Below are 13,518 nucleotides of genomic sequence, written 5' to 3'. Positions count from 1 at the left end.
ATCAGTACTTCCTACCACTTTAAAAGAAACACAACACATGGTAGACTTCCTTGAGGTTTGCAGGCAGTATATTTAATGCTTGCAAGAAAACTCTGAAACTAAGATCTATTTATCAGGTTACATGAAGGGTTGCTTATTTTGAATATGGTTCTGAGCATGAAAGGTCTCTGCTGCAAGTTGACACTACAGTACAAGCAGCCTTGCCACTCAGGCCATGTGAATAAACTGATCCCAAGGTATGAGAGGTATATGTGGTAAGAAGTGAGGCTGGTGAAACCAATGACAAGGCCTAATAAGAGATTCACACACTGATCCTTAGAGTTCTGGCACAAAGACCTGCCATCTCCAGAAGATAATTATGCACCATTTGAAAAGTATCTCCTTGCAAGAAACTTTACATCAATATACCAAGCAGTCAGGATTGACCACTAAGTTTAAGTTCAGGTGAGCCCAGAAGGCTATAGACTAGAAGTGGTCAATCTAGAACTGGGTTCAAGGGGTGTAGAGGGCACATGTAAACTGCACAAAAGATGATCAAACTCCCATGTTATTTTCCACTATTGTACTGATAATTTTTTGTCAAATGACATCTATGACCTTACTGGGATTTCCTATACCTAGCTGATGGAGAATAGAAAAGCCCAAGGCTAATGCAAGGATAAATTAGCTTAGTATGGGTGTGCATGTCATGGTCTGCTTATATTCTATAATACTAAGCAAGCTTGGCCCTGAAAGACAGTGGTGAAGGGTGTATTCTCAGTAGGCAGAGTTTGGGCAGTGTTACTGATCATCCACTTTGTATAGAAAGAGAATTGTCCTGAGGAAAGTATATACAAGAGGCATGTGGATGGACCTATAAGACACAAAATATACTGTGTGAATATTTGCATCAAGAGACAATTCCCTTCAGAGAGCATCAACTTCAGAAGAGGCATTAAACCACCAAGTGCACAAGACACCTTATTAAATTAAGTGTCATTAAATTTCAGCCAGTCTTCCTCACTGGGCATCCCAGTGCTTATGCCATAGATCATGAATGGAACAGCCATGGTAGTATAGATGGAGGTCCAGCAGCTCGCAATCTTAAACCAGCTTGATGTCGTTCTTGCTGGTGCTGAGTATCTGACCTGTCAGTACCAGAGAACAATGCTGAGTCCACAGTACAGCACAATCCCTCAAGTAGGAGGACCAGTTATTTGGTGGCAATTTGGTTACAATGAACTCCTTAGAATCTGGAAAGGGCAATGACTTATCCTGAATTGTCACTCACTCTAGAAATAGTTTTGCTTTCCATTTGTGCTGTGGTTCAGCCAGCTCCACTACTTAAATACATACTAATGTGGGATTTCCTATAACATATCCTCAAACTAAGGATTCTTAACAGCAAAAGTACTGCAGCAGCGTGCACATGACCATGGTTCAGCCACAAACTTCACTGTCCTGAAGCTGTTTGTCTGATAAAGCAGGTTCACAGCCTCTTGAAGAAACAGCTGAAATGCCAACTTGAAGATGAATCTCTGAAAGGATGAGATGCTGTCATTCAGAATGTGGAATAATCATTAAAGCAATGGCTGTGATACAGTGTGTTGTTTCCAATAGATGGAGTACATGGGTCTGGAAATGAAAGAATGGAAGTAGCAGTGGTTCAACTCACCAGCATTCCAGTGACTAATTTGTGCTTCCTGTCTCCTCTAGATTCTTTGAGTGTAGAGTAAGTCACTTCCTCAAGGAAATACACTAAGATTTTAACTAGGCTTAAAGCTATAACTGCTGTCTGGTGTCTTTGGGCTCTTTATAGCAGTTGATCAACTGGTTCAGAAGGAAGCTACTATACTACCAAAGGTAATTAACTGTGACTACCAAAGATAATTAACTGTGACCATCATGAGGGCTGCTGTTTCCATAACAAGGGCAGGGCAAAAGGTACACGGCAGTCAGGAGATCCTGTGGGTATTTCTTGGTACTTCTCTGCTTAACTTTAATTGTAAATGGGTCAGTAAATAGACACACCTGATAAATACACAGTAACCAAGGCTCAGAATCCTTAGGGATCAGAATTTCCACTATGCAACCACAAAGACCAGTAGAAGTACTAGTTAAATGTAAGAGGGGTCTTGATTGGGTAGCAGAAAAATTAGATGATACGTATCAATTACAGCCTTAGACCAACTGCAGCAGCATGTGCTGCAGTTCATTGCAATAACTTTTCTGTTGTAAAACTTCTCTTAAGTTGTGACCAACCTTTAGCCTGGATGAAATGAACTAAACGTGAGAAGGAAGCAGATTTGAGCAGTACAATGCATTGACCATGGTGGAGACTAATGATGTCGCATTTAGATCCCTTTTATTAGGACAGTGTATCCTAGCTGTCTTAAGGGTTGTCTCTTACTGGTTCATAGCTTCCTTCCTTTCAAAGGTTTACTGTTGTCCAAATAAAATAGGTTATGCTCGCTGCAGGGGGCAACTACAGTCAATGATTGGCTGACAGGGGTACTTAACGCCTTCCTCTTGCCTCAAGCTGAGGCCAATTTGTTGGACTCTTCATGCTCTGGGACATCTCATGAAATCAAACTGAAGCTACTCCCCTGCTATGATCTCATCCAACTTTTGCCCTCTTCTGCTTATTTCACTCACTTTCTCCTGAGATGAAGAGAGAATTCCTTCAAAAAACCATGTGCAACTAAAACCCTGTATCAGCCTCTGTTTCCAGGAAAGCCAAATTAAGACACTTTGTGACCGTGAGATTTTAAATTAAAAGTACGAATTTTCAGCTTTCTCAATTGTAATCTATTAAAGGTACAGTTGACCCTTGAACACTGTGGGGGTTAAGGGTCCTAACCCAGGCGAAGTTGAAAATCTAAGTATAACTTTACAGTAGGCCCTCTGTATCTGTGGTTCTGCATCTGCAGGTTCAACCAGCCCTGGGTCATGTAGTACTGTAGTACATATATACTGAAAACAATCCACATATAAGTGACTCCACACAGCTCAAACCTGTGCTGTTCAAGCGTCAACTGTATATGTTCCTGCCATTGCTCTGTAGGTAGCAGTTTCTACAAAATCAGCCACTCTATAATTCCTAATACCCTGCCTTTGGTCAGCTGAGTAGTTGAATGTTGCAATAATGGTGTCTTCTGTATGTTATTGTATCACACAGTACAATTTTCAAATGCTCAGAAGAGAGTTAATTTGCTTGGCTCTGATATGGAATATATATTCTGGCCTTTTTCTAACTGTATCTTGTACCACTGGTTCAGGCGTTTATAGAATAGGGTTCTTGTACACCTGATCTCATGTCACTTCTGTAGACCACAGTCCAGGCTCCCAGGACTTTGGACTTCTTACCACAAAACTGAGCTCATCTCTAGGCCTGGCATTGGCTTTGTCCCAAAATGTGTTGCCCTGAGGGCAAACCATGGTACTGGTGAGTTAATTCCTAGGCCTGAGAGAAAGTTATGCAGCTGCTCCTTTGGAAAGTGCTAAAATGTGAGGTGCGGATGTCCACAAAGGCAAGTGCAAAGCCCCTTCTTATATATGGTACAGACCCAGAGGCACTGAGGCTCAGAGTGCTGGCTCTCCTCATATCATGATGTTCCAGGACAGAATTCTTGAAAGTGAGGATTGGAAACTCACACCTGACCTTTCAATGACTGTAAAGATATGTTTTCAAGGTAGGAGAATTGAACATTATTTATTAATGGCTTTAGCTTGTTTAGATATTTTAATTATTTAATCAAATATATATGGATCTTATACTCTTGCAAATGTTAGGTTGGACTTAGTATTGCAATCATTAGTTTAGACCATAATTTCTATATTTGAACCCAGGTAACATATTTGTATAATGAACATTACAATATGTTCAAGCATTCCACATGCACGACTTTTCCCTTTGTTCATCTTCTTTATCTACACAATTTTTATACCTACATGCCTGAATTGTGAAATGCACATTAACTCATCTCTTTTACAAATATATTTCATTTTATTCAATACTATCCCCACTACTAACCTCATTATGTCTATTTGTATTGTTTCTCTGTTTTTGACATAGTTTGTAACACCTCTCCATTTTGTATCATATGAGAACCTTATTAATATTCCATTTACTTGCTCTTCTAAAATTCTTAATTAAAATGCTAAACAGGATATTAAATCAGATGGAGGCAAAGAATGACCTCTGTGACAGACCAGAAGACAACTTCCTCAATGTAATATTGCTATTTATCATGTTTCTTGATATATTACTTCAGATAGTTTTCTGTGACTGTGAAATCAATTTAATATTTTCTTAAAATACAGTTTTGCTTTAAAACTTTACTTATGGATCTCAACGTCATCATTATAACCTGTAATAAATAGACTTCTTCCATTTTATAAAAATTGTTAAATAAATGTTGTATGATGAATACTTGTCTTAATCAGGATTCAATTTAAGAAGTGTTTTGTTTTTCAAAACACTATCATGAGCCATAATTAATGTAGAAAACATAGACTTCTGGTTTAGTATATTTAAAAAATGGGATTTTTGTAGGAAAATATGAAAACCTTGTAGGAATTTGTTCAACACATGTCTATTATGTTCATTCTTTCCTTCTAAGCTCACTGTATTAGGGCACTGAGGCTTTTACTTAACAACCAGAGACTTACTTAACATTTTTAAAAATGGCTGAATAAAACTCACTCACTAACTCAGAAGAAACTTGGAAGATTCTGACACTCATTCAATATAATGTGGAAATCATCATTTCAAAACAGTGGAAAAATTTGAATTGTCTCATGTGTTCATATACGAATTTACTTGAACCACTCACTCCACTGAACAAAACATACGTTGAAGGTATATTGTCCTCCTTATTTAAAAAATATCTCAACTAAGTATTCTATTTTTTTTTAACACCACAAGAGGAGTGGGTTAGGGATGCCACATTTTCTGGTTGTTAGTTTTTCTTTAAATATAATTTGGGGTCATAGGGTACCTAACAACCATTTTTTTACACATTCCAATGTATATTACTACTTTAATATCCCTAAAATATATCAGTTAAACATCCTAACGTGTACAAAATACATTTAAAGGGACAGGGATCAGAATAAAAATGTTAAAAGGCACCCCATAATAATCAACATCTTGAAACATTTACTTAAAATTATTTAATTAAACATTGGCAAAGTATAATTATATAATTAAAATGAATGCAATTAAAGTAAGTTTTAAGTAAACCATAAAACCTATAAAATTTGAATAATTATAAAACATAGAACACGTATTTTGGAGATTATTGGAGATTATGAATAACTGGAGATTATGAATACACATCTTTCAAAAGCTTATGCCTAGTATTATGGAACACCATTACCATTCCCCATTTAAACCTATGATACATGAAGCTTTTAAAAGTGAATAATGGACACAATAGTGAATAATAAAGGACAATGTTCCTGCCCTCATAGGCCAAAATGGGCAAAATTTTACAAACTAATGAATATTATGAGAATTCCAGAGAGTGAGAGTATTGGAAATATAAGCAGTATAATTGGAGAGGATGTGATTGAGGGACTGAGGGAGTTTGTTTATTTAAAAGGATTAGGAAAACAGATACTTCATCATGATTTTCACCAAACTTCTGGAATTTAATTAGTTGTATGTGTATATCTTACAATGAATGAATCCACTATCTTATGAGAAACTTCAAATTGGGCCCCCAGAACAGAGGAAGAGCCTCCAGAACTCTACAGTGATTTATGCTGAAATGTTTCAGCACTTGTCAGAGAACAGAACTAATTTGAGTTATTTTAGTAATTTAAGTTGTGAAAGCTTATTTTACACAATGAAAAGTAGGTAGTATGATAATGACTATGATGATAATTAAGTCTACGTTGAAGTATAGGTTAAGATACTATCTTCTCTGTGTCTATCATTATATGCAAGGTAATATTGTATACATATTTATAACATTTCCTTCTCTGTGTTTATTATAAACATAAATAACTTTTTCAGTTTCATCTTAACTCTATTAAATGTCTTCATTCAGTGAATAGTATATATAAAAATATATGTATGAAAAGAAATAAATTGAAAATAGGTATCATAGTAAAAACAAGCAGAATTGCAATAACAATATAAGATATAGTATAAAAGTATCCCTCAGCAACCTCTCTTTATTTTTGATATATCTATCTTTTGTCACAAAAATAAGAAATTATGCAATAATGATTTACATTTTGTATATCAAAAGTGGAGCCTTAAAAAAAGGTAAGTATCTACATTTCAAACTTATTGGGTCCAAAATATTTTGTCAACCCCATTAAACTCCTTAAATCAGGTGCCTAATTAAAGTCACAGACATTCTGTCCAGGGCTTCAGAGTGTGCCAGTTATTCTTCCAAATAGATGCCAGTTGTTGAATTATAGATTTGTGCTGTGGAAAATTATGTTAGTGGTAGTCATATATTCATTGACTTTATGTCTAAATGGAAAAACTGAAGGCTATTATACATATTAAAGTAGGGTGGAAGAAACTATAGAACTTGACCATTCTCTTTTAAAAAGAATATTTACTTCATCTTTTTATTGTGTGAATATAGCACCCATAGACTGTATCTGGCATCTAAATGTCAATTTAACCTTCAGGCTTTGCAAATTTCATCCACATTAAACTATATATTGTAAGTGCAGAATGTCACAGAGTCTAAGTGCATGCTCTAGATCTTTACTTATAATCACTCTGCTGTTAGAAAAAAATAGTTAATATTGCAATGTTTATATTCTGGACACCTAGGGCATAAATAAATTTTATTTCTTAGATGAGTCACTTAAGAAATGAACTTGTTCAGGAAATACTGGTTTCAAGTCTATGAAAAAGGAAAAAGAAATGTTTGGAAGGGAATCAGGGTATGGAAAGATCAAAATGAAAGTTCACACTAAATGATGCATCTTTTCATTCAAGTAAATGTCAGCTATCAGTTTCAGAGCACTGTCCTGATTTTTAAGAATAAAGCCACGAATACAGTGGAGAATATGATGAAAATAAAGATCATAAAACTTTGGGGATTAATAAAATTCTTCATTGCAGAAAAGAGGGTGATTTCTTTTAGCACACAGGATGTAGGGGTCATTTTCAGAGGCTGTCTTTGGAAAGGTAGCCCTTTAAGTGGCATTTCATTCTGTAATATTAAAAAGCAATTTTTATAGACCAGTTTTTCTTTTATCTGAAGTCAAGTGGAATGTAGAAATAGTTCTACAAAATATTCAGAGAAGAAATATTCTTTTACCTCTTTACCTCTGGGGTAGGAACCCAAAGAGTTTTATTGATCTAAAACCCAGGAGCAATTTGATGGTCCCTAATCAGAGAAGTACAACTGAAACAACGGAACAATAAAAAAAGGTTACTAAGCTACACTTTACTCCCAAATCATATGGCAGGTTTCCTGCAGGTAATCCGTATTATAAACCATCAGCATCAGATAGTAAGTTGTACAGGCACTGGGTGTGTAGAAATCTTGCCTGACATGTTTGGATTTTATTTCTGATGCTTCCAGAAATTATAATTTACATCATTTGCAATCCTCATGGAACCATTGACGTTTTAGATAATTTTGATCTAATAAAAATGTTTTGTAATTCATTTGGTTCATTTTAATTATTGGATAATCTTTTTTTTTTACTTTATTATTTTAATCAAATTAATGGCAAAACAAAGCAAACTTGAAGACTGAAATGCACTTCATAATCAAGGGTTATCACAGAAAACACATAAACTTTATATAAGAAAAATTCCCAGAGTAATTACTTTTATTAGAACACATTTGCTTTGGGAGTAAACACAGTTTAAAAATCTAAAAATAACATTACATTATGTTTCAACTTAATTTAACATAAAATTTAATATAATTTTAAAAGAGGATGGACTAGTTTATAATTATTACATTTTAACAACATGATCCTACTTGGATCCAAATGTATACAATTCCTGATTAATGCTATCAATTTAGGATATTGATGGGTGTTCGTATTAATATCCCAACTCCAAATGGTTTGAACAGTAAGACATTCATTAGTCTACTTCAAAATCTGAAGGTATGACTATTTAAAGGTAGGTTAATTAAGAGACATAAAAAAAGACATCCATCCACTACACAGGATTTTTTTCATCCTCTACTCTGCCTTCATCAGCAGTTTGACTTTTGTGCAAAGGTAGAAATTTTCCCCAGCGATCCCCCTGCAGATTCTACCTTGTGATCTTTGGCCAGAATGGCATTATTATATGTCCACTTTTAAATGAACTACTAGCACCCAGAAAGGAATGACCATGATTATTTTTACCTAATGAAAATTAATCACTACCCTTGGGGAGGATGAGGGGAAAGGGTGTGGACAAAGGAAGTGGGCCTCCATAGAAGAAAGGAAACAAGTACTAAGTGATAACGGAGTGTATTTTTCACACCAGTGATACTGGGAACAGTTGGTTTATTAGAAGAAACTTTGTGAATCAATAAACTGATTTGACCCCTCCTGCAAATCAAAAGGAAGGAAGAGAGAGAGAATTATTCAAAATGGGGAGATTACATGTATTTTCTCCAGAAAAGATAGCCTAGCATTGATTTTTAAAAGCAGTTGGTCCCAGAAAGTAGGGCAGGATTTGAAGATATTTTTAATAATATTCTGTCTGTCATGAATTTGAAAAAAACAGTACTAAAATATATTTGAGTGATTTGAGCAGTGCTGACATGCCTCCTACTTTTTACTTTAAATGATGACTATCTTTTTTAACCTTTGATTTTTAAGTCTTTAAGAGAAACATTTTATATTTACGTGGCATATTCAATTTAGGGTTCAAGAAACAGTCCATAAATTGATTTACTAACTATAGACCATGTTCTGCACTTAATTATTCACCATTATATTCCTCTTTGGAGTCTTAGGACAAAAAAATGTAGTTTCTCCCAATACTGAAATAAATTGTCATGTCTGCTGGGCTATTTGGAAGCTATTCAATTGTATAAATTAACACTCAGTAACAGCTTAGAATTGCTCGCAAACATTTTAACTATAGAAACACATAAAAACTCCCTTGCTGATATCTAACTAGGGAGAAGTAAGAGAGGAGAGGAAAGGAGAAGACAGGAGGGGAAGAAAAGTGAGGGGAGGAAAGGGAAAGGGAGGGCAGAAGAAGAAAAGAAATCAAGAAGTGTCTTAAGAAAAGTGAATAAGAAGTATTTTAATCTATTTTTAAAAGTCCAATGCACTTAAATTAACTGCTTTACTTAGAAAAAAATCAAGTATGCTACCTTTCTTGTGAATTAAGCTAATTACAGAGCCCCAAAATGTATTTAAAAGGAACTGTCAATTTTTGGATTAGAAACACATAATATTCATTATTATAATACTACATCCCTCATCTTTATTCAAGTAATTTCCTGTACTTTTTAATGTGAGCAATAAATTCTAATACAATGGAGTCTCTGAGATTAAAATAAGATCCTATAGTGTTTGAATCAATCAGAAACAAAATCAAATATTACCTCAAATTTAACACAGTTGTGATTTTAAGAAGAGGCAGTGAAAGACTCAGTTCTTAGTAGGCAGAACTTAGTTTGAATGTGCTGCTTGTTCTGCTAAAAAAAAATTTGTTTTTGATGTTGTTTAACAAATCTAAATTTCATTCATTTAGCTGAAGAATAACAATAGTAAAGCATATCTTTGTTAAATCATCTAGATGTACATATATACGTATTGTACACGAGAGAATGTGAGACTGAATATGTGTGTGTTTCTTGTACAGAGGTTTGTATATATAAAAATAAACATAAAAATTTAATTCAAAATATGTTATTTTAAAACTGAAATCAGTGTGATTTATAGTCATCAGTACCTTGATATTTCAGTCTATTTTCAGTAGTACCTAATAATTTTATAAAGCCTTTTACAGAATATGAAAAATGAATTCAAAATTTATTTTAAGCTTAACTAATATTATCTGAAATTTGCTATATACATACCAAAAAAACCCAAAAAACAAAAACTAGTACTCAAGAAGAACAAACTGGAAACAAGCAGTTTAAAATGATAAACTATTTTACATAATTCCAGTTTGCATGGAAAAAAAAATCAATTGTTTTTAACTTTAATTTCTAACATGGTTAAGATACATTTAGGAAAATCTAAGAAGCTAGACATATAGTGACTTAATATTCATTTACATTCAATTATAGTATAAATTTGAAAATAACAAAATCAAAACCATGCTAGTATGTTTGCCGTATGTGTGAGAATTTGTAAGTAATATTTCTGGATTTAGATAGCATTAGAATCGATTAAATACTAAATATAAATACCTGTGTTTGAAAAGTTTTTCTTTTAACTATTAGTTAAAATCTAGAGAACTTGCTTCATAATCACTGTAATTTATCCAGGCAACATGTACAAACAATATGGGCATACATTCTTTATTAATGATTTTAAATAACTCGATTTGAAATTCAGATAATTTAAGTGGAAAACAGCCATTGACTCAACATTCTTTTATTAAAATGGTGGACATAATGACCAACCCCTGAACTGTCAGCTTCTTGTTGCCTGGTTGTTACACTACTATATGCAAAGGCCCCCCTCTGAATTGCATGTGTAGGTATCTGGTTTAAACTTATTATTTATAAGTTTGGTAAGCATATGCATAAGCTCTGAATTTATTTTTATACTATAGGCCAATTTGAAGCGTCCGAGTCCTATAAGTATATCCTATAAGTATAATAATTTGTGTATATTAATAAGCCCATGTACCTGAATAATACAATCTGAAACTTTGAATTAAAATCTTGTTTACCAGTAGAGAGGCAAATTCTAGCCTCATTTAGCCATTGGTTTATTAGACATGTGACTCCAAATCTTAAAACCAGAGAAAGCTGAGAAAACTGTATCGGCCTAGTGCCACATTTCAATGACTGAGTAATAAACTCACTTTGTTTACACTGATATGATGCACTTGAAAAACATGAACACATTTCATATAATCAATAAGTATACCATATGTTTTAGTGAAAAGTATCAATAGTTTTCCTGAGATTCAGTTATTCATTCATACAATACATACATAATCAATGCCATATTTGTCAGATATTGTGATATAACAATGAGATACATAGTAATTATTACAGTATTTATTTGCTGATTTTACAGAGTGAGGTAGCATCTTGACCAGCTTCACAAAAATAGCATGTACCCAGAAGTGGAACACAGATTTTTTCCCATCATAGCCAGCAGGATACTTATGTTCCATTTCAGAAACACTGTCTTTAATGAAGATCGAGGAAACATCACTATCATATCAGCACATTTTTAAATGCCCACAATGTAAATATGGAAATACCTGATTGTCTCTGTAATATAACCCTTTTTCAAATGCTTACAGTATTATTATCACGCTTATAGGAAACTGTAATCATATGTTGCTTTTCACTGTAACTATTCTCTCATAAGTATATGTTTTATTTCACCAAAACTACAGGTTATAATACTGATAAAATAATGTGTTAATACAAAGTTAGAATTGAGAACTATTCTTTCAAAGACTCTGGTGGGCACTGATTTTTTTAAAAAGGAAATAATAATAAATCAAGAGGGCAGGAAGAAACTTTTAGAGGTGATAGATATGTTTACGGTATAGATTGTGTTGATGGTTTTATGGGTATATATACTTATCTCCAAACTCATCAAGCTGTGTAAACATTAAAAATGTACAACTTTTTGTAATTAATCATATCTCAATAAAGTGGTTAAAAATTGTTTTTATTCTAGTTATCACTTATGGGCCTTTCTTCCATCTCTTGCATAGTAGAGGGATTAACAGTACCCAAAGAATTTAACAAAACTAATTTAGGAATAAGTAAAGTGCTACAGAACAATTATAAAAAAAACTGAAGAAGTACTTAGGAAGATTTCCACAAAGAAAAAAGCTAGGACAAGGTGAATATCTTCCCAGATTTCATCAAACTCTTAAGGAAAAATGATGCCCATTTTATATCATCTTATCTTTCACATAAATCATCCTTTTAAAAGACGTTATCATTGTTACTTGAAAAAAATAGTACAATGAAAATAAATTATATAGAACCATCTAACTTATGAAGATGAATTCAAAAGCACTAACCAGAATATTGGCAAAGCAAATCTAGCATTAATATAATTTATGAAGTAATAACCTCCATGGTACTAGTGATTTCCTAATTCTCATGATGAACTCAGAGAAGTTATTGTATTATTTCCTTCATAACCTATATTAACGATACATACATTATTTTATGTTTCAAATTTATATTTGATAAGTTAATAAAGAAAAAATTTGAACATCCTGCTGTGAGTAGCTATCATTTATGGTGCTTGATATGTACCCATTTTTTAGTAAAATAACGTTCAAAAAGATGATCCAAGAGATCAGTGTGTCTTCTAAACTATTAGACAATCTAAAAATCTTATATGATATCATCAAATCAAAACATAAAAAAAATTCAAATAACAGCCATAAACAACAACAAAGTGAAGAAAATACAACAAATATGTTTTATCAAGGGCAATCATACCTGCTTTAGAGAGCTATTTTTCACACATAAAAAATTAATAAAACAAATACCTAATGCACTTATGTATTCACTAAAACACAAGTTCCAAAATCACTTATTCCTAGTGGCTGGAGGTAATTGGGTTCTATTTCTTTTAAATATTAAGTGTAAACTGTGCTTACCAAGAATTTAGGTATATACAAGAATTTTGGAGAAATTTAATATCCACTAGTTCACTAGGGTCACTGTTTAGACATGAATAACTGAAAGACCAACCCAGCAATGACTCATTATATGAAAAACGCCCAAACAAAGCACAAGCTTCTTTCAAGGAAGAGTGTCAAAGGGGCAGGTGTCAAAGGAATGATTCTAAGATGCTCAGAACTTAGTATTCAGATTGTCTTTTCCCTTAGTACACAGTCATTATCAGACCTATGCCTGTGTCTCTTGCTGGTAGAAAGATCTACGATAAAAAGTGAACAAAAGGTAAATTTAGCTCTTTGAATAAAATATTTTGGGGGCAGTGCTATCGAAGATAAAAAATATCTGTATTATCAGCCAAAGCTGCAGCAGTGTCTGAAAACTGGATCCTCTACAATGCGCTGGAATTTTGGAGGGAATATAGAGGAATGGTGCCATTCTATAGCAAACATGACTTACACACACTATTGCACTGAGAGCAGCAGTGGGTAGTGTGACGAGTCTGAAAGGGAGCAATATATTGAAGGTCAAACCATACCCAAATGGTGATTGATCTTTCTTCAAACTTGATACCTTGTTTGTGGCTCTAATAGCTACTCAGTGTTTGGTAAAAGCTAACTATTTCTACATTCAAAATAATCTAAATGCATAATATTTTTATACACATATTATTATACTATTGGTATATTTTAGCCATCTATAATGGAAATTACAAGAAAATTACTTTTGACTTTACATTTTTACCTTTATTCTTTTTTTA

At 33.4% G+C, this 13,518-nt stretch overlaps 1 pseudogene; it reads left to right on the top strand.

Moving 5' to 3' along the window:
- The first annotated feature begins 1,059 nt into the window (after positions 1 to 1,059).
- Positions 1,060 to 13,518, top strand: part of LOC115853257 (protein lin-28 homolog A pseudogene) — a 33,425-nt pseudogene continuing 20,966 nt past the window's right edge.

The sequence above is a fragment of the Globicephala melas genome, chromosome 3, assembly GCF_963455315.2.
Source record: "Globicephala melas chromosome 3, mGloMel1.2, whole genome shotgun sequence".
Classification (NCBI taxonomy): Eukaryota; Metazoa; Chordata; class Mammalia; order Artiodactyla; family Delphinidae; genus Globicephala; species Globicephala melas.
This window is presented reverse-complemented; position numbering and strand designations above follow the sequence as displayed.